This window comes from Gallus gallus, chromosome 3, assembly GCF_016699485.2.
Source record: "Gallus gallus isolate bGalGal1 chromosome 3, bGalGal1.mat.broiler.GRCg7b, whole genome shotgun sequence".
Classification (NCBI taxonomy): domain Eukaryota; kingdom Metazoa; phylum Chordata; class Aves; order Galliformes; family Phasianidae; genus Gallus; species Gallus gallus.
The window spans coordinates 95362848-95382209 of record NC_052534.1 but is presented as its reverse complement, the minus strand read 5'-3'; the positions used below and the strand labels follow the sequence as shown (position 1 = coordinate 95382209).

Sequence of the window (19362 nt, the reverse complement as noted above, 5' to 3'; positions counted from 1 at the left end):
TTTGTAAAATGGACTGATCACATAAGCAAAGTTTTAAGCACATCGATGCTGCAACTGTTTCCTTATTATGACAGATCTTAAAAAGTGTGATCAGGTTGTTATAGGAAACAGTGAAAGCTCCCTGGATTGCTGAGCATTCTAGGTTTTGTAATTGTAACCTAAATAGTCTTTATTGTCACGCTTTTTATGCATATACTGCAAATATGATTGTGCTGTGGAAACTGAGCTGCCCTAATAGTTTTGCCATAATCATGCTATACTGGGCTGGAGTCTCACAAAATCTCTTTGACTCAGCGAAAACCTTTTCACGAACGTCCTCAGTTTGAATCTTTCTGCCATGCCATGGCATCATTGTTGAGGTTTTGTGCTTCCCAGGGCCTCTCTCCGGCAGTTCAGCATGTAAACTGTTGAGATTTCAGAGCTGCAGTAATGTAGAAGTCCTTAAATATAAAAAATAAGGTGTGTCTAAATACATGTAAAACAAAGCACTGCATCATAGTTCTTACAAATATTGACACCAATATTTGGGTTCTTAAGAGTAATTTGTGGTGGAGCATACTATACATTACACGTGTATTGAAATTAACTCTAAAACAAGAATCTAAGACAGGAAATTTAGTGTTAAAATGACATGTCAATGAAATAAAAGCATTTTAGGTTCTGAAAATACAGAATTATGACATCCATCCCATGTTAACTTTGTTCAGTAGTGCTGTATATCATGCAATGAGCTTTTGACTGTTAGGCATTTTAGTTCACCAACACAAATTAGACTTTTTAATATTTATCATCCCAGCTCAGCTTGGTTAGTTGCTGTATAAAAAACAGGTACATGAACATATGTTTACATTCTAAATCTTCTGATATCACTACATGAAAATTCCTTATCCCAAAGCCCTGATCTATGAAAGATTTCTAAACATAGAATGGCCCCAAATCTAGGTTTAGTACCCTCCATTGCTTTCTGCTGAGAATGTAGTAAAGTTGAAATTCAGTAAACGGTAGGAAAAAAACAGCCACTGAGTTTGGCAGGTGTGGTAAGCTGATTTTATTCTTCTTGTTTAAACTCAATACTGAGGGACTGGAAAGAGCAGTATCCTTTGCAGTGCAGATTATGAAGAAAATCAAGTGACTTGTCACAGGTTAATTCCTAAATCAACCATCTTTTCCATGATAATCACATCCTAAACCTTAGTATTGCATCTTTCTGTCCAGTGAAGAACTCTCCTGATTTTCCTCTTTGGAAGCAATTACTGTGTGGGATTCCCAGGGGGAAGATTTGAGTAATGAAGGCATATTTTTGGAGAGGTAGCTTTTGAAGACTCCCAGTGTGTGAAAACGAAGCTTACATGGTGACCATTTGCACTTCTGACCTACTGTTAAAGCTTGGATTCCTGGGAGCTCCATCAAGCCTGAACAAAAGTGGCAGCAGATCCATGACTTCTGTCCCCCTCCCCAGCCATTATTATTTGTTTTGGCTTTCTCCCACAGAACCCCACCTATTGCTTAGGTGTCTTGGAAAAAATAAACATTGAAGTTTGTTTTCACAGAGAACCACAAATGGGGAAGACAAATGCATCTTCCTTTATGAAAACACCCAGATGCAAACTTGCTGGAGTTCAACTACAGGGGATGTATACACATGTGTAGCGGTGAGTATTTTGTATTACTCATTACACCACCAAGTCCAGGGCCCCCACAGCAAGGCTCCCCGGGCTCTTCACCTTCTGAGCAGGTTGGCAGGACGTAACAGGGATGTGAGGGTAAGTGAAGCTGCTCGTGATGGGCAAGTATTCAACCTCTGCATTCAGGCAATGACACAGCTGGATGATGACATCTGCATCAGAGGAGAGAGTGCGTGTTGCTGGTACTGGCTCACAGCTACACTCTGATTTTACCCACTGTTTATATGATGAACCATATTCAGGATTTATTTCTTTGCTGATACCATCCTATTTTTATTTGATTCTTAAATCAAATGTATGCTGCCTTTTAATTAATATTATGTTCTGCTACACATTTATTTGCTGGAAAACAGAAAGGTTATCTATATGGTTAAGGGCCAGAGAGAAAGATGGTTATTTTGTAGCTAGAATTAATATAAAAATAGGGATGTGGATTTTTAGAGAACAAAACAGTATGAGCCTGGCCTGAATTGGATTGGGCCCAGTATCCTTCTAAGGAAGAAATAAAGGGCTTGAACCTTCTCCCACTGAGAGCAATTACAAACCTGCAGTTGACTCTGATACCTGTATGTGATAGGGGCATAATAAATTTAAGGTCTGGAATAATCAAGGAGGACTGTGTAACCTTCTGCTAATGCTTCTGAAAGATGCTCTGGTAAAATATTAGGCAGGAGGAGCATTGCACTACTAGGTTAATAAAAGAAATAAGTCTGAGGCCCTCACTTGTTGTAGTCAGATATGGCTGGTCCTGGGAGGCTGATTATAATTTGACAGGGATTTAGGATGAAAAAATCTGGTGAGAAAATCTATGGAACTGGGAGTGTGGTAACTTTATGGGAGCATGGAGGAGTAGAGGAAAGGGAGGAAATTTTGCAGAGGTACATGTTTGAGTTCCTGTATCTTGCAAAAAAGCAGTAGAAGGGCCATTTTAGTGAAAGCTCTCCCCAGCTTGGTGTCCTGTTTCTGGCAGAGGCTGGCAGGAGATGCCCATAGATGGTACAGGGGCAGGGCTCCCATGCAGTGTGCAGTCCCAGGCTGCAGCAGCTCACAGCTCAGGGATTTCACATGAATGATGTACCCTGCAAGGAAAAGTTTCTGCTATCAAACATGTCCATCGGGGATTTGCAAAATGCAAGGTTCACTCTTGAAACATACAAAATAATAGTAGTAATGGATCCTGGAGTCAGTATTTTGTATGAAGATGTAGATATACATAGCTTTTTTTTTTGCTATAGAAGGTGTACAGAGTGCTGCATGTATGGCAGAGTGACCTACTGGTGATGGGAGAATCCTTTGAAAAGAAAACCCAGAAGTTATTTTAGCAGAGCAACAGGCAATGTTTTCTGTTAAATGAAATTCGTTCAGAATCAAGAATATATCACGTTTCACTGATGACTTAAATTCAAGGTGGGGGCGTTAGTTTTGCTATCTTTATTTTCATCTCTTCTATTTTGCAGCTTGTATGTTTCAACTGACATAATTTGTGAACAGAAAAATACACGCTGAGCCTCTAGTGAGCAGTTGATGGATAAGAGAAAATCGAGCAAAAATGCCTTAGCTTTTTTTGGATAAAGGCATGGATGTCCTAAGTTAACTTTGAGCTAACGTGCTTTCAGTGTCAAAGCTGAAATACATGTGAGGTTGTATATGCAAGTGCTGCTGTGGATGCAATTAGTATAAAGGGGATTTAACCTATCATTTTTCATACAGGCAAGTTCTGTAACCACCTGGCTAACGTGTAGATGCTAATCCTTCTCTCCTAATAAGAGCTAGATTTTACACTGAAATTGGAACGAAACCTATAAAATCATGCATTAGATCTATATGTGCGTGTATATCGGTTTGCATGTATAAAAACAGGCTTTGGAGTTTTGGAAATCAGTTTTTGAAAGGTCATTTTCTCATTAAGTTTTCTGAAAATACTTGGCAGATTGATATACCTCTTCAGTGTATGCATTTTTATGAATCAGGATTTTATTTGCAGACTGAGAGGCTCCACTGCTTAAGGGAACTACTGACAGCAGAATGTCAAAACCAGTTTCTGGTTAAATGTTATCCTTGGTTGTCTTTAGGAACACAGACTTTCCAGCCAATATTTTTTCCTGGTTTGTGCATCATGTTTTCATATCCTTCCCTAGACACAGCACAAATGGGCTCCATTTCATAAGCACGGTAGTTAGCAATTCCTAGAAACGTGAATATTTGTTTTAAAAAGGAAAATATTGCAAGCGAATGATTAAAAATTCCCCTTTCAGAGGATAATAAAATTTCTATTAGTAACTGGAACCTTGAGTTTTCTTATTGCCCATGGTGTTATAACTAAGCTGAAATTCAGAAACACAGCTAGAGTGTTATTTCTTTGGCGTATTACTTTGGACCTTTGGGGTATGATATAAGGCATAGTGCATTCAGTGCACTCCAGCACATTGCTGCTTGCTAAATAACAGGGGGAAATTGCTGTACAACAGAGTGAAGGGGAATGATGGTCAGAAAAATATTCTGACTAAACAGTTTTTCGTTGGCAAATGTCAGATTGTCATAAGCCAGAGTTTTCCGTGGGATGCATTGACTGTAACAATACTAACGAGTTTCTAGTCAAGGTGCTCCTCCTATCCTGGAGCGTACTCAGCTTCACCAGCATCCCTGTGGTTAGGGCAGGGTGAGAAATGTAGTTCACTGAAGAGACTCTTCAAGCTCATGGGCCTTTCTCTTCTCCACATAGAAGCTGTTCTTGTTCATAAAAATGAATATACTTTAAATCGTGGAGAAAAAGGCTGACTTTATACAGTGAAGAACTTTATGGGAGGTGGAAGATTATGAGTGAGATTCCCTCTCCAGTTAATATCTGATTGTTTACACAAAATGAAGCCATTCCAACAAAGGAGACAGATAAAGCTTAGCCCAGAATACCCCTGAATCAGTGACTTGGGCATTCAAATGGGAGGTAGAAAATTCAGATCTGAGGCCCAGTGTCTCCTAGATATCCTCTGACTAGTAGGTTATGGTTGTTCCTGTGGTGCTATGCCTTTTTCTTTTGCTTTGAAAGAAAAATTCTCAAAGGATATGACTGATGTACAGAAATTGTCCATGGCCTATATTGCCCAGTGCCTGGTTTCTGCTGTGACTGTGTTGTGTGGCATATGCATCTATGAAACACATCTGCTCTCATAGATGCTTGTTGAGTCACCATCCCTGAATGTGTTTAAAACCATTTGGATGTGGTGCTCAGGGACATGATTTAGCAGTGGGTTGTTAGGATAGTATGGTTAGGCTGCTGTTGGACTTGATGATCTTTAAGGCCTTTTCCAACCTGTGCAATTCTGTGATCTCTGTGCCTTGTTTTTGTCCCAGAAATAACAGTAGTAAGAAAACTTCTATACATAGAATGCAGCATCATATGAAGCAATCAGTCCCCTCCCCCTTGTTAATTATCTCCTGTTAACTAGCTCCTCAGTTACTGAGCAACATCCAGTTTGCCTGTGCCACCTGGTGTATGGACTGGTGAGTGCTGCTCCACAGACTGCTCACCCCCAAGACAGGCCCCATGTGTCCCTTAAAGGTCTGTGTCCTGGTGGGCAAGCAGTGGGACACCCCTCAAATCTCTGCAGCGCTGGGTTGTTGTTTTGAGGCCCACACTGCTTCACAGAGGGCTTGTAAATGCTTTTGTGTGTCTAGGCCCAACGCTGAGGGTTCACATGCTTCCTGGTGCAAAGCTGTACTCTGCTTGCCTTCTGCCATGGCAGGGAAGCTTACTTAAAAAGTACCCCTTGCATTCTGTCAGAGGTTTGGGGTTATTTTCCTTCAGTGCATTTGCTATCCTGAGTAGTATGTGAGCACCACTGAGGGATGTGTGCTTCTAAATGACGGGGAAGCTGAGCCAGATTGGTCCACGCTAGGTCTGCCATTGGTTTGTACCTGGATGCAGTAGGGGAACAGTTGTGAATTCCTCACTGTGATCCCACAGGAATACTGGCTCCTGACAGTGAGGGGCTGCTCCAGCACTCAGAGCTTCTCTGTCTGTGGGTATTGTGGGTAAAGTAATGCCACAAGAAAAGAATCACAACCTCATCCTTTTTTTATATTCAGGGATTTAGGGGGTGGCGTTTGCATTTCATTAGTGTTAAGTTTGCCATTTCCAAGGATTGGGAAGAAAAATCTCTTTCCCTCTTTGCTAGAATATAGAGTGGTGTTTACTTTCTCGTTTTGAAATTTTCCCATCTTGTGTAACAGCTGTGCTAGGGCAGGACTCGCTCTCTACTCAACTGCTGCTTTTTTCTTTGGCCTTTGTTAAAATTTCTGATAAATAACAGACTGTCTACAGCTGTTCAAATGATGTTGCTTTTTTCTAAGTGTCACCTCGGTGTTCATTCCCACCAATGTGGGCTTTGCTTTAGAAGGTAAATAAGGGACAAACAGGGCTTGCTGTTGAGTAAAATTGAACATGTGGGCAGTGGGAAAAGAATCCAAGCCTACAGAAGCCATTCACCTCTGACTGTGATGGAGACACTGTGGCATCTTGGCAGCATTGCTGTGTGCAATTTTCTTTAAATAACTGGTGGGGTTTTTGTTTGCTGCAGTTGGTGCTATTTCTTCACATTTTCTCATTTGAAGGTAATTGCTTCTGAGAAGTGGTTAGCGTCATTTGTACCAGGCTTTGAATTTCTGCAGTGGCATTTCCTATGTGTGTACACCACTGTAATATGTGACTTTCAGGTATACCGATCTACTGTTATCAAGACAACTTTGTATCATTTATATTAACCCACGATTTAATTTATCTAGAGGCTTTCTCTCAAGACTTATTTTTAAAATCACAGTTCTGGAACAAAAGGATCTGATGGCCAAAGATGGCAGAATTTGAATTTGCATTTGAAAAATGGATCAACAATTTTTGAAAAAAAAAGTGCTAGAGCAAAGTTTTGTCTGTGCATGAGATTAGAAACTGAATTTCTATAGCAATATATACTTTACAGTGCTTATAAAGACACACACACACGCACAAAAGTGTAATTTATAAATCCAGAGAGAGAAAGAAATGGGAATGAACTGAAGTAACAACTCTGTCCTTTCCACAGCTGAGGACACAAAGTAATAATTGTTGCTTAGCTAAATTATCACACAAAAGAACAGCAAGTAATTCATTTCCACATGAAAAAGCACGAAAATAGGGTTTCTGTAAGGCTGATTTGAAGGTTTAAGATATGAATGCCAATGTTAAGGTTTCTCTTTAAAGGTGTTAGATCTGCTTAGGCTGAAACCAGTCAGACTTTTCGTAAATGTAGCTAGTATAAACTCATCGCAATTGTGCAAATGAGCCAGATCCTCAACTGTTCTAATTTTTATAGAACTTTCTCAAGGCTGGAGTTGAAACAGTTTATATCACACATAAGCCAAAAGCTTTGGTGCCAGTACTCAATGAAAGATTACAGGTCCAGTGGCCCCATAATTCTCTGGCTGACTCTCATTCCCCGGACAGCGTCTTAAAGGTTTGCTGCGAGGCAGCAAGATGTTATTCTGTTGGAAGATATCAAATTCTGATGCTTTTGGAAAGAAGCTGGATTTCTTGGTTGCAAGGAAATCTCAAAAAGGAACTTGAGAATTTTGTGAGCGTTTGCTTCAGGTTTGCTCAACATTTTGAGGCAAGTGTAAATCACTTCTAAGTAAGCTGTGACGAAGAAAATGTTCATAATTATAAGTTGCTAGCCAATCTTAATGCTATTTTTGCCTCAGTACTGCTTAAATTACTGCAGCACATTTTATAGACAAAAAGCTGTGACTAATTAATACCTGCAATACCAGTAGACTCTTGTAGGAGTACTACTGAGAGGAAGCTGAACTAACTCCTTTGGTTGAATACGATCGTAATTTCTTGGATTATAGGTTATAAACTGAGGACCTCAGCCACTCCAGGCACTTTTCACTGGTTTGGCAGAGAGGGCAGGGAATGTATGGAGGCAGAGTCTGAGTTATGCTCTGGTTTCCTGAGATCGTAGAATCATTTGAGTTGGATGGGATCTTTAAAGGCTATCTAGTCCAACTCCCCTGCAATGAACAGGGACACCTACAGCTAAATCAGGTTGCTCAGAGCCCTGTCCAGCCCCAGCCTGATCTCAAATGTCTCCAGGGATGGGGCATCCACCAGTTTCATCGCTTTAATACTCTTATTTTAAAAAACTTTTTCCTTATAGCCAGTCAAAATGTATCCTCTTTTAGTTTGAAGCCATTTCCCCTTGCCCTATCACAACAGGTCCTGTTAAAGAATCTGCCCCTTCTTTCTTAACAGCTCTCCTTTAGATACTGGAAGACCACTCTGAAGTCTCCCTGGAGCCATCTCTTCTCCAGGCTGAACAGCCCCAGCTCTCTCAGCCTGTCCTTGTACGGGAAGTGTTCCATCCCTTGGAGACAGTCAGGGCTGTAGACACAAATAGGGCTCGTGAGAAACACAGGTCCTGCTGGAGCACAGCTGCCTGTGCTCAGTGGATGTGCAAAGACCTGAGGGTCTTCATCAGGCCACTTTTCAGTTGCAAGTGTTTTAATGGTGATAAACACTGGATTTTATCAGATTGTCAAGCGGCATCAAAAATACACATGCAAATTGTTGATCTCGGTTGATCTTGGGACCTGTTTTTCCTGTGACAGCTGGGACCATCTTAGAAGAAAGCAACGATGACAGCGATAAAAGCATTTCTGTAGGGCTTTGTAGTTGGTGAGAGAGGATGTTCAGTTTACCCTAGATAGTGGTCATAAGCTGTAAACAGTGAGGCTGTGCGTACTGCTTTCTGAAGCGTGGTTCGGGGAAGCTGACCACTAGCTGCTGTTGCTAAGAGCAGAACAGCCGCGCTCCAAGCGTTGGCCAGATATACATCTAGGTCACCACCAGTGGCGGCCAAAATTGCGCATCTGCAACAGCTTCTTGAATGTGACTTTATCACTGCTGTTGCACTGCTGTTGTGCGTTTCTAACTGTTCGGCTGAGGCGCTGTGTCTGCTGGGAGCGAGACTTGTGATTCCATGTTTAAATGCCTTTGAAAGAGAGAGGAGCGAGGATTCCTAACCTTGTTTGAGCAGAAGGGTACTCAGAGGATGGGAGGAGTGTCCAGGTGCATAATGTCACCGGCACAGAAACCCTGTGCAGCATTGTTAGTTTGTGTGCTGGTTGGAAAGAGGAAGTGAATCCAGGAGTCCCAGCACTGGTGGGAGCCAGGCAGGGCTTCACTGTGTCTCAGCTTGTGTTGTGTGAGATCTCCCCTCGGGCCAGCTGGGGAGAGTTTTAAATGCAGAGATATCAGTCAGCATTGTGATTATGCTATGTTTTACTTCCATTGCCTTGTTTTTTTAATAAGATATGACTTTTATGTATCTACAATTGGAAGGCATTTTAACATTCCTTCCTGATGTGTACCATCTGGATTGAAATGTCGGATATGGAGACTATGTTTTTAACAAATAATTGCTTCTTCATAATAGATATAATTGATAGAGGAGCTCTACTTGGGCAGGTCCTGTGCTTTTCCACAAAGGAATTCTACTTTTTGCAATTGAATTGTAATGTTTGCTTGTGCGTTCAATTTAAATGCCCAAAGCAGCATTTCTATAGCTTGAATTAGAACCCAAGGGTTTCTAATTACCATTCCTTTTCCATATAGTTTTTTTTTCTTTTTTAAAACCATCTTATAAGAAAACTGCTTAAAAACAAAAAGGAAACAAAACCAACCCTCCCTCCTCCAACATTTTACTGCACTGATATTTGTGGAAGAAATGCTGCAGAAACGCTTTGTGCAGAACATATGAAATGCGAATGATTTTAATTTTTAATCAAAATAGATTACTTTCCTGAAATTTATCTTTTATCTTGGAGGTTATGCACATGAGAAGCGAATCTGTAATCTTTCTGCCAGCTTTATTACAAAGCTCTTCTAAATGTCTTTAATTACAAAAGTCTCGGATACACCATGTGAATGATCTGTTGAAATGACAGAGTCAATTAAAATAGAGGAATATGTTGTTTTGTGCTGTATCCCAGTACTTCCTTACCTATTTTTCTCATGCAAACAGCATTGCTATTAAAGTCCCAAGTCATTATATCCCTGCTTTATTTCAGTAGCAAGTAGGACGTGCTAAACACATACGTGTATTTGTGTGTGTGCACGTGTGCCTGTGTGGCATCCGGTGTTTACACTTTTAGTGGACATTTCACTCTCAGCCTTTTCCATCTCTGATGCTTTATGTGGTCAGCTGTGGCTCTGCAAACCTGGCCAGCGCCCTGTGGGAAGGCATGAATAGCCCTTGTTGTGCGAGCACACCTGTGTTCTGCGCACAGCTGTTTGGTTCACAACAGGGTTGCTGTTAGCAGTTATGAAACGTTTTCACACCACCCACCCGCTATCCACTGGTTTATAACGTTTGCTGGCACCTCAGTCCAGCTCAAGCCTTTTTCCTTTTTTTTTTAATTTTTAATTTAAAGGACACCAGGATAATTTATTGATAAGAATAACAAGCCAAATTGGCACGACACCTTGTTAAAAACACCTTGTTATTTTCCTATCAGTTTGTGCTGAGTAAAATTTAAACAGGCTACAACGTTTCTTCGTTTTTTAATGCCTGTTGTTGGAGATGCAGAATCACCCCTTTGTTCTGTGTTTCATCTTTATGGTATGACAATAAGCAAAGACGAAGAGCAACAAAAAGCAAACTTCTTAGACCAGCCCAACTGTTTGGACGGAGAGCTCCACTCTCCTGAGAGGAAGATGCCTAACAGCTCATGTTTCTGCTAGGCTAGATGGCATCATATCTCCAAGATGAAAAATAGAATTAAAAGAAAAACCTACATACAATATGATGTGGCAAAGTGAAGCTGGTGCTCTGTGTGGAGGGGGGGAAAAAAGACAAACTAACTTAATGTAAAAACTGCTTTTTCACACTCTTCTATAGGAAAATGCTGTTCAAATTCATAGACTAGGAAGACAGCTGAACTCTGCTGTGTAGTTTTATCAGCTGTGTTTTGTATCTCTCCATGACACAGTATGTGGCTCTTTTCTGAAAGCAGGACAATGTGTTTTGACAGCCCTTGGCAGTGAGAGCAACAGTGAGAAAAGCAAACCAAAGTGATTCAAATTAACACGAGCTGGCTGTTGGGAAGCTGGACCATCCAAAGCATTTCCCATGAATAGAGAACCTCAGATATTGTAAGATGCAAAGTAGCCAACTGGGTTAGAAACAATGGGTAAGGGAGGCTGCTAACACTGCTTGCCCTGTCACCACCTACAAAGCCCATTGTTTTTATTCACTAAGTTACAGGGACATTTAGCTCCATTCCTATTTGACAAGGTGAACAGGTCCTACACTGAGCTCCATTTGGGAGCTGTGGGGAAAGCTGCATGAAGCAGAAGGGCAAAGCTCAATTAAAATTGCTTTAGGTAACCTTGACCATTTCTTTAGGGGATGCTTTGTGTGGGAATTTGTTGCTCTTATAGATCACACATGGGTGTTGGTTTGTTTAGTTTGCTGTAATGGGACTGTTGATGGTTTTTATGTTTTGAACATTTTATTGCTGATCAGAAGGAAAAAGACTGAGAATGTAATATATGTAGGTTGCTCTGAAAGTAACGCCTCCTATTTATTTCCATGGAAAATGCAGCAGATACAAAGAGTGATATAGCACTTTTGATAAAGGAAATTCCCAGGTACAAAACACTATTTTTCAACATAGTCACCACCATTAGCTCTGCATTTTCACCAGTGCTAAACAAGAGCCTGGATGCTGTGCTTGAAACAGTCTGTACCAGAGGTGACCCACTGTCACTATCACCACTGCTGAAGAGCACCACCCACCACCTCACTGTGCTCACACCCACTATTTGGTCTCCATAAACATTCAGCAAGCATCAGTGAATGTCAATGGGTGCCACTTTTTCCGCATGGTGGAATTTAGTGACAGACCTTTGCTACATACGCACTTCTGTGTCAGATGCCATTGTGTCAGAGTGCCCCTCTGCTGCCATCTGTCACATAGCAACAACATGTAATGGGATATTGGTGGGAAGGTTCAACCTCTACTGCCATCCCTCCAACATCCACCTCTGATATCATGGGACAACATCACAAAATAGGAGGCATTACTTTTGGAGCAGCCCTTTGAGGACACTTGCTTTTACAGTCAACTTAATTTAAAAAAGAGACAAAAGCTCTTTGATGACCTTGGAATTCTCCGCTAATGCTAGAGCAGTCTCCTTGAGGTCCAGCCTTGCTCACCTGATTCACAGATAAGTAATTTGTGGAAGGATTCAAAGTGGTCCAGAGAAGAAAATCCTCAGAAGTACCTCAAAGCTAAAGTTTGATTTCTGTCATTCACTGATATTCCTTTCTCTTCTCATCTTGCAGGACAAAGTTTTCCTCTCGTATTTCTCTGCTGCTGGTAAGAAAGTATTATTTTCTGATCTGTACAGTGCTATGACCCATCTCTCATTTTGTGTGTCACAAAATTACTTTTTCCTACATTCTCACTCCCTAGAATCTTCCTTTTACTTAAGATCCTTTCAATTTTCTTCTCTTTTGAGTATCTTCCCCCATCACATCACCGAATAAATCTTCCTTCAGTTAATTCAAAGTATCTGTTGTTTTCTTCTCCTTCCCACACCTGCCCACATTCAACTTTTCTTCTCACGCCCAGTGCCTTCCCACACAGTCCCAGCTGGAAGACCTCCTCTTCACATGTAATAAAACCTATTTTTTTCTATGAGTTATGAAGAGGACAGCAACCCTTCTATGGGTATTTCAGTCCTACATGATCCATAATAGATTTTATCTGAGTTGTGCCCTGTGAAGCAGGGAATTGTTGTAGATGCAAGAAATAATATACTTGCCCAAGGTCATAAAGAAAGTTAGTGGGTAAATTAAGCTCAACCTCATGGATCCTAATCCTAGCTAGGAGGATGGAAAGTCCAGGCAGATGATTTGTATTCCTTACTTACGGCCAAATACGACACAAATAGAGGCACCCTGTTCCTGACGAGGAGAGGCGGGAGAGGGGGACATAATTCATGCTATTCAGATTCTGCTATTTAGCATTTGCCGATCCCTAATGGGATATTTGCAAAGTATAATATTTTCTAACAGCTGTAAGGACAAGAGAGCCTAAAATTTCTCCCTATACATAATATCCGTGAAATTGCATTGAATATTGTAATGATGTGTTATGCTGCCATTAGCTTCCTGTGAATACCTAATTTGGAAGGTTAATGAAATTGACAAATGTGTGTACTGTACGCGCATTGTCAGTGCTAGTTAATGGCAACCCTCACATTTTTATTTGTAAAATTATATAAAACTGAAAGTGACAATTATTGTAACTTCATCTTTTTTTGGAATATAGCACAGCATGCAGTTTATTTAAATAGAGTTGTATGTTTTAAATTTGTATACCGTCATATGAAGTCCTTTGCTCATCATGCGATTATATACTTAATTCTTATATGAATGAGTGCATGTATTGTGGTATTTTGTAGCATATTGGGCCAATTCTTCGGGTTTTGTGTGTACTCCATGCTAAAATACCTTAAGTCCTTGTCTTCCTGTTGGCTCAACAGTGCTTGATTACAGAAATGGTGCCAGTTAATTCAAAGAAACATTCAAAATGAATTTCCCCAGGCCAGGAAAGTATGCTAGAGTACACTAGAAGAGCATGCTCTTGTATATTCTGTAAATGATTGAGTGCCACAAGAAGTCACTTGCAGCTGCTACAGCTTTCATGTATTAATTTTATGAAAGCCTTGGAGTCTGGCCCCTAGATATTTCTTTGGCTCTAGAAAATGCTTCTTTAGGTCAAGGTCACTACTTCAGATGTAAAGATTTTGACTTTAGATCCTCTTTGTTCTAAAGCTGTTTGGTTAAACCGATCTTCACGTAGTGAATGATTCAAGATAGTCCCAGGGATCTCAGATCTATCTACTCTGAAAAGAGAAGAGACATCATGATAATCCTCTGTGATGCACTGTGGCATGGATGACGATGCCTCATCCAAGCCTGACAAGCTGGAAAAGGGTGGATGGATGGAGTGAGAGCTACACAGCCCCCTTCCTCAGTTACTTCATTTTTGGGCAGCTCTTCAACTCTTTATGGAGTTTCCTTGGAAGGAGCAGGTGCCACAGAGGAGGGCTGCTGCCCCAGAGAGACCTTTTGTGTCACTTCCAAGAACAAAGCTGTCTTTTAAACCCAGTGCTATATTGAGCCTGTGAGTCACGAATCTTTAGATCAATAACCAAAATGTTTTTATACGTGGGGGCAGCCCCAAACAGAGTGAATCAGCGCCGTCAGTTCCGCATTCAGCCCCGCTCTGTGAAGTATCTGGTTTCAGATGACTGATCACAGGAGTGGGACAGTGTGATCTGTGCGGGCTGAGGAGCATTTTGCGGGCACGACGGAGCGGAGTTTTCTTTTTGATATTCAGCACACCATCCCCTCATTCAGCATCATGCAGAAGCTGTGTTCTCAGGATGTCCCAGAAGCTGCAGGCAAGTTAGCAGTGCACCTGGACATCTCTGGAGTTTTTTTCTGGGGTGACTTGGGGGAGGTGAGGTTTCTGACAGATTTAGAATCTCACGTGGCTTAATTGTTCTGTTTTTGCTATGTGAAATTAAGAAACACATGGCAGAAGTTGGTGGAAGAATGCATCTATTCAGTCCCTTTGTTGTGACCACCACAGATGCCAATGGTCTCAACTCACTGAATAGTGATCCAGTGCTTGCCCCTCTCGCATTTGTTAATGGGCATGCTTTCTGTTCTCCATGCTCTCCTGGTGGCCATGTCATATCAGGCTCATAGGAGCCCCCTGGGAGGAGCTGAGGTCCACCAGTTGAGCCATGGCCCTTGTTACCCCTTGCAGGGGCCTTTAGCCCAAAACACCAAATGTTTACTGTGTCTGTCAGTGTCTACATTTATTTGAAATATGAAATTTGGAGCCAGAAGAAGCTTGACACTGAGGTTTATCCTGTGAAGCGGGAGTGTTTTACTTCTCTGTGGTTTAATGATTTACTGATAGCTCAGTAAAGCTAAGGGATGTCTGCACCTGGCCTATTGACGGAACATTTGCATTTGAAGAAGTTAGGTCAGTTAACAGTCCAGCGAAAGGACAAGGAAACTCCCTCTTGAATAGAGGAGGGGAAATGAATTTGAATGAACCTTCTAGCAGACCTCCAAAAAGGACTGCAGGGCTGTAAGTCAGTGTTCCTCCTCAGATGCAGGCTCCCTCCCATAAATACATGTTTGGGATGGAGATTGTACGCTGGCGCTGAGATGCTGACCATATGGATTAGATGTGGTTTAGAGCCTGTTTGGTAACGAGATATAGAGTGAGACAGAGGGGGAAAGAGAGAGTCACAGGTCCTCTGGACCGAATTTTGGAGTTAATTTTCTTTCCTTTTTGCCAGCCTTATGTTATAAACCTCTGCAACTGTATTGCTTATTTTGGATTGGGTAAAAAATTATTTTTCCTTGCTTGAGCTAAGGATGATTTCAGAATGCTGGCTAACATAGAAAACCTGTCCTGAAAACTGTTGTTTGGAGGCACAGTTTACTAACATGTAAATCCCCAGCACGTTGTGGTACACCTCAGCAGGAATTTCCATCTCTGCATGGGGCAGTGTTGGAGCTGCTACAGCAGGGAGATGAGTTGAAAGTAGAATTTCTGGTTGTACAGCAGAAGGCAGAAAAAGGCTTTTGCACAGAAGGGATTGAAGAGTGTATTGATCCTCCAGGCTCAGGTTCCTCTCAAGGCCTCTTGGGGAGCATGTGAAAAATAGGTAACACTGAGAACTCTGTATATTGAAAGCGGTAGTTTCTGCAGGACTAAGCGTTTTTGAATACACACATACAAGTTCTTCTATTCTTGTCACACCAGTTTCTTTCTGATCATTTTGTGTTTACAGGAAGGGGGCTGATAGGACTGCTGCTGATGAATGAGATTTTCTTCAAGGTTAGAAACTCAAGTTATGAACTGTTAACTCGTGAATTGGAATGACTTAAAGAAAGAAAGTAATCACGAGGAAGTATTTCAGATGACATGATCTTCCCTCAAGAAATATAATGGAACATCTGATTTTTGGGGCTTTTTAGCTTTTCAATCAGTACAAGAGGATTAATGGCAAATTACTTGGAGAAGATGCTGCCAAAAAACAAGGGAGCAGGGGGTGCTCCCTGGCCAACAGGGAAAGGACCTCTATCCAGGGCCCACCCCGCTGCTCCCAGTCCTGATTTCTTCTGGGAAGTTTATTGCCACTCTGAAGTGGTACGGAGTCCTAACTCCTTGGAGAACATTGTCAGCAGCTAGGATGCCAGTGGGAGAAAGGAGATCTCTGTAGACGAATGTTTCCTTACCTTAAACAAAAAAGCCCAGTGCTATAAATGTGGCGACAAGCACACAGTGGATGGTGGGTAGTAGAAAGTATGACATGCAGCAGAAAACTCTTTGATATCTAGGGAACATGACAGAAGTCCCAGCTACAAAGCAAGTATGGATAATTACTACTTCTTTATTATTTATTTCAACATCCAGTGAAAAATGCTCTCTCTGAAACTGAACAGATCTCAGGGGAAAATAAAATAAAATGCTTGTATTCAGGCAGTAAAATCTGCAGACTGAAGGTTTCATTTATTTTCTTACTAAGACCACCGGGTATCAAACATGGAGGAACACGCTATACTCACACATTCACCAGCTTGAGACTCACAAACAGGGAATGTGTGATACCTCAGACATAAGATATCGTGCTACACTAAAGGCACAAGAGACAAAAGAGTTCTCAGTCCTGCGAAGGATGGTTATTCTGTTGCTTCCTGAATGCATTTATTTTATAAAATATTCAGCATTTCTTTCTAAAATGTCTGTATTACGTGCCCTCCCCCCCCCCCCTTTGGAGTTTAAGAGTGAAGAGTCTTGATAAAAAATCATGGTGTAGCTTTTGACTTGATAACATTTGATGTTAAATGTTAATAAGAGGGTGTACATATAACTAAACTACCTTTACTGAATCAAGGAAATCTGAAACAATTGATAATACTTCTGATGTGCATTTGTGATGAAGTACCTTTTAAGTGCCTTCAATTAAAGCATACCTCTATCCAACGCTGAGGGAAAAAAATCCCACTGAGTCCAACCTGCCTGGATTTCTCTCTTCTTCAGTTGTCACTGCTGATAAACTAGCACTCAGGATATTTTGTTTTGTGTGGATGCTGATGATTGGGAATCACAGAATTGCAGGGGTTGGAAGGAACCTGAGGAGATCATCGAGTCCAACCCCCCTGCTAAGACAGATTCGTTACAATAGGTCACACAGGTAGGTGTCCAGACAGGTCTTGAATATCTCCATAGTAGAAGACTCCCCAACTTCTCTGGGCAACCCGTTCCAGTGCTCTGTCACCCTTACCGTAAAGAAGTTCTTCTGCATTTTTTTATGGAACTTCCTGTGTTCAAGTTTTAGAGCCTTTACTCCTTGTCCTACTGCTGTTCACCGCTGAGAAGAACCTGGCCTCATCCAGTTGCCTCCCACCTCCCTTTAGATATTTATAAACATTAATCAGATCTCCTCTCAGTTTTCTTTTGCCCAGGCTGATCAGACCCAGCCTTTCTCCATATGGGAGATGCTTCCAGCCCTTTATGACCTTTGTGGCCCTCTGCTGGGCTCCTTCTAGGAGATCCCTGTCTGTTTTGAACTGAGGAGCCCAGAACTGGACACAGTATTCTAAATATGGCCTCACCAGGGCAGAGCAGAGTGGGAGTATCACCTCCCTCAACCTGCTGGCCACTCTTTTTAATGCACCCCAGGATGCCACACAGGCACACTGCTGGCTCATGGCCAACCCGTTGTCCACCAGGACCCCCAGATCCTTCTCTGCAGAGCTCTTCTCTGGTAGGTCATCTCCTAACCCATACTGATGCATGTGGTTATTCCTTCCCAGGCTCAAGATTCTACACTTGCTCCTGTTAAACCTCATCAGGTTCCTCCCTGCCCAGCTCTCCATCTATCCAGGTTTTGTTGAATGGTAGTACAGCCTTGTGGTGTGTCAGCCACTCTTCCCAGCTTTGTGTCATCAGCAAACTTGCTGAGGGTGGACTCTTATGCCTTTGTGCAGGTTTTTGATGATGCTAAACAAGACTAAACTGAGCACTGACCCCTGGGGAAGACAACTAGTTACAGGCCTCCAACCAGACTGCACTGTTGATGACAACCCTTTGATCTCAGCCATTCAGCCAGGTCTCAATACACCTCACCATCCACTCATCTATCCCACACTTCCTAAGTTTTCTAACAAGGATGTTGTGGTGGTCAGTGTCAAACACCTTGCTGAAGTCAAGGTACACAATATCTACTGCTCTCCCCACATCTACCCTGCCAGTATTTTCATGGATTTCCTGGTTCTACTCTGAAATAATTCAGACTACACAGAAATAGCTTTCCATAGCCACAGTCAAGTGTTAGCTGTCTTTCACAATCTGCTCACCATTTTTTTGATGCACTGGTAGAAAATCTTTCTGGTTGATGTTCAAATTATTCAAGTGCCATAGAAGTCAGGAAGAAGGGTAGAGGAGGATGCCAGCTTCACACCAGCATTCCCTCATGAGGTGCAAGTCCTTGTAATCCTACAGTTTGTTACTTCCTGGCTGTGCTGGGCTGGCACATAAAGGCAGGAAATGAAGAACCATTTCTGCCCTAGTCTTTTTCTTTCCTCTGTATGTTTTATGGCTTTTACTTGCTACACCAGCTTTTGCTGATTGTTTCCAAGAGAAATCTTGCTGTCTGAGCAGGTTAGCCCTCAGGAGCAGGTTTTGGCTGGCAGCTGTGGGGTGCAGGCAGCGTGTGGGAAGCAGAGACACAGGCCTGAGGGATGCTCAGTACCCAGCATGATAGAGTTCTTTCTTTTTCTTGACTTTGGTGAGTCTGCCTGTGTGAATGAGGCTTACCTGTGGGAGTTGCAAAGTATGTTGCTAAGCTTATTTTGGTATTTCTTTTTAAAATCTTCTGTGCCTGTTGCCAAACATGCGGGGTTTGTTTTCAGACTCTTGGCTTCTCAGGTAAAGCTGTCATGTTTATTCTGACTCACTACATCAACACATAAATTTGAGACTTTTGTTTACACTTATTGCTTTTTGTGTATCTTTAAATAGCCTGGAAATAGTTTTTTTTCAAGGCTTTATTCATTTCCCAGGTATGAAGGAATAAGGGAGAAAGAAATCACTGCATAATTTCAGCTCAGAAGAGGTGTTCAAGCTCATCTGGTGGCTGTGACACAGTGCTTTAGGGTTAAACCTTAGAGATCTGGTTTTATGCCTCCCTGGGTAACTAACCCTAGTTTTGAAATCTATACTCTTTCAATGACTGTCTCTTGACATTAAAAAAAAGAAAGAAAAATTCCACTTCTCTATGTGAAAGTCATTAGTTATCCTCAAAGTGAGTGTCACCCACGTTGTGCATTTGAGGAACGGCTTGGGGTAGGCCAACCTGCATTCACAGGTTCCATAATCTGTCATCCACCTCGCAGTACTTTACCTCACAAACATGTTTGCAGGATGCAGAGAGTGGCTCTCTGCTCGGATCAACCACAGGATCATTCTGCTTCACCACAACCTGACCTCTCTGATGAGCCATGAATTAATGTGTTTACAGACTGCGTATGTGTATCTGGCT

At 41.8% G+C, this 19362-nt stretch overlaps 1 long non-coding RNA gene across 8 annotated transcripts in view; it reads left to right on the top strand.

The window, feature by feature from the left end:
- LOC112532097 overlaps positions 1–19362 on the top strand; it is a 217052-nt gene that overhangs the window by 166776 nt on the left and 30914 nt on the right. For all 8 annotated transcript variants that reach the window (XR_005858969.2, XR_005858968.2, XR_005858970.2 and 5 more), the window contains 2 exons: positions 1551–1652; positions 12065–12098. This is a non-coding gene — a long non-coding RNA (uncharacterized LOC112532097). The remainder of the gene's footprint in view (positions 1–1550; positions 1653–12064; positions 12099–19362) is intronic.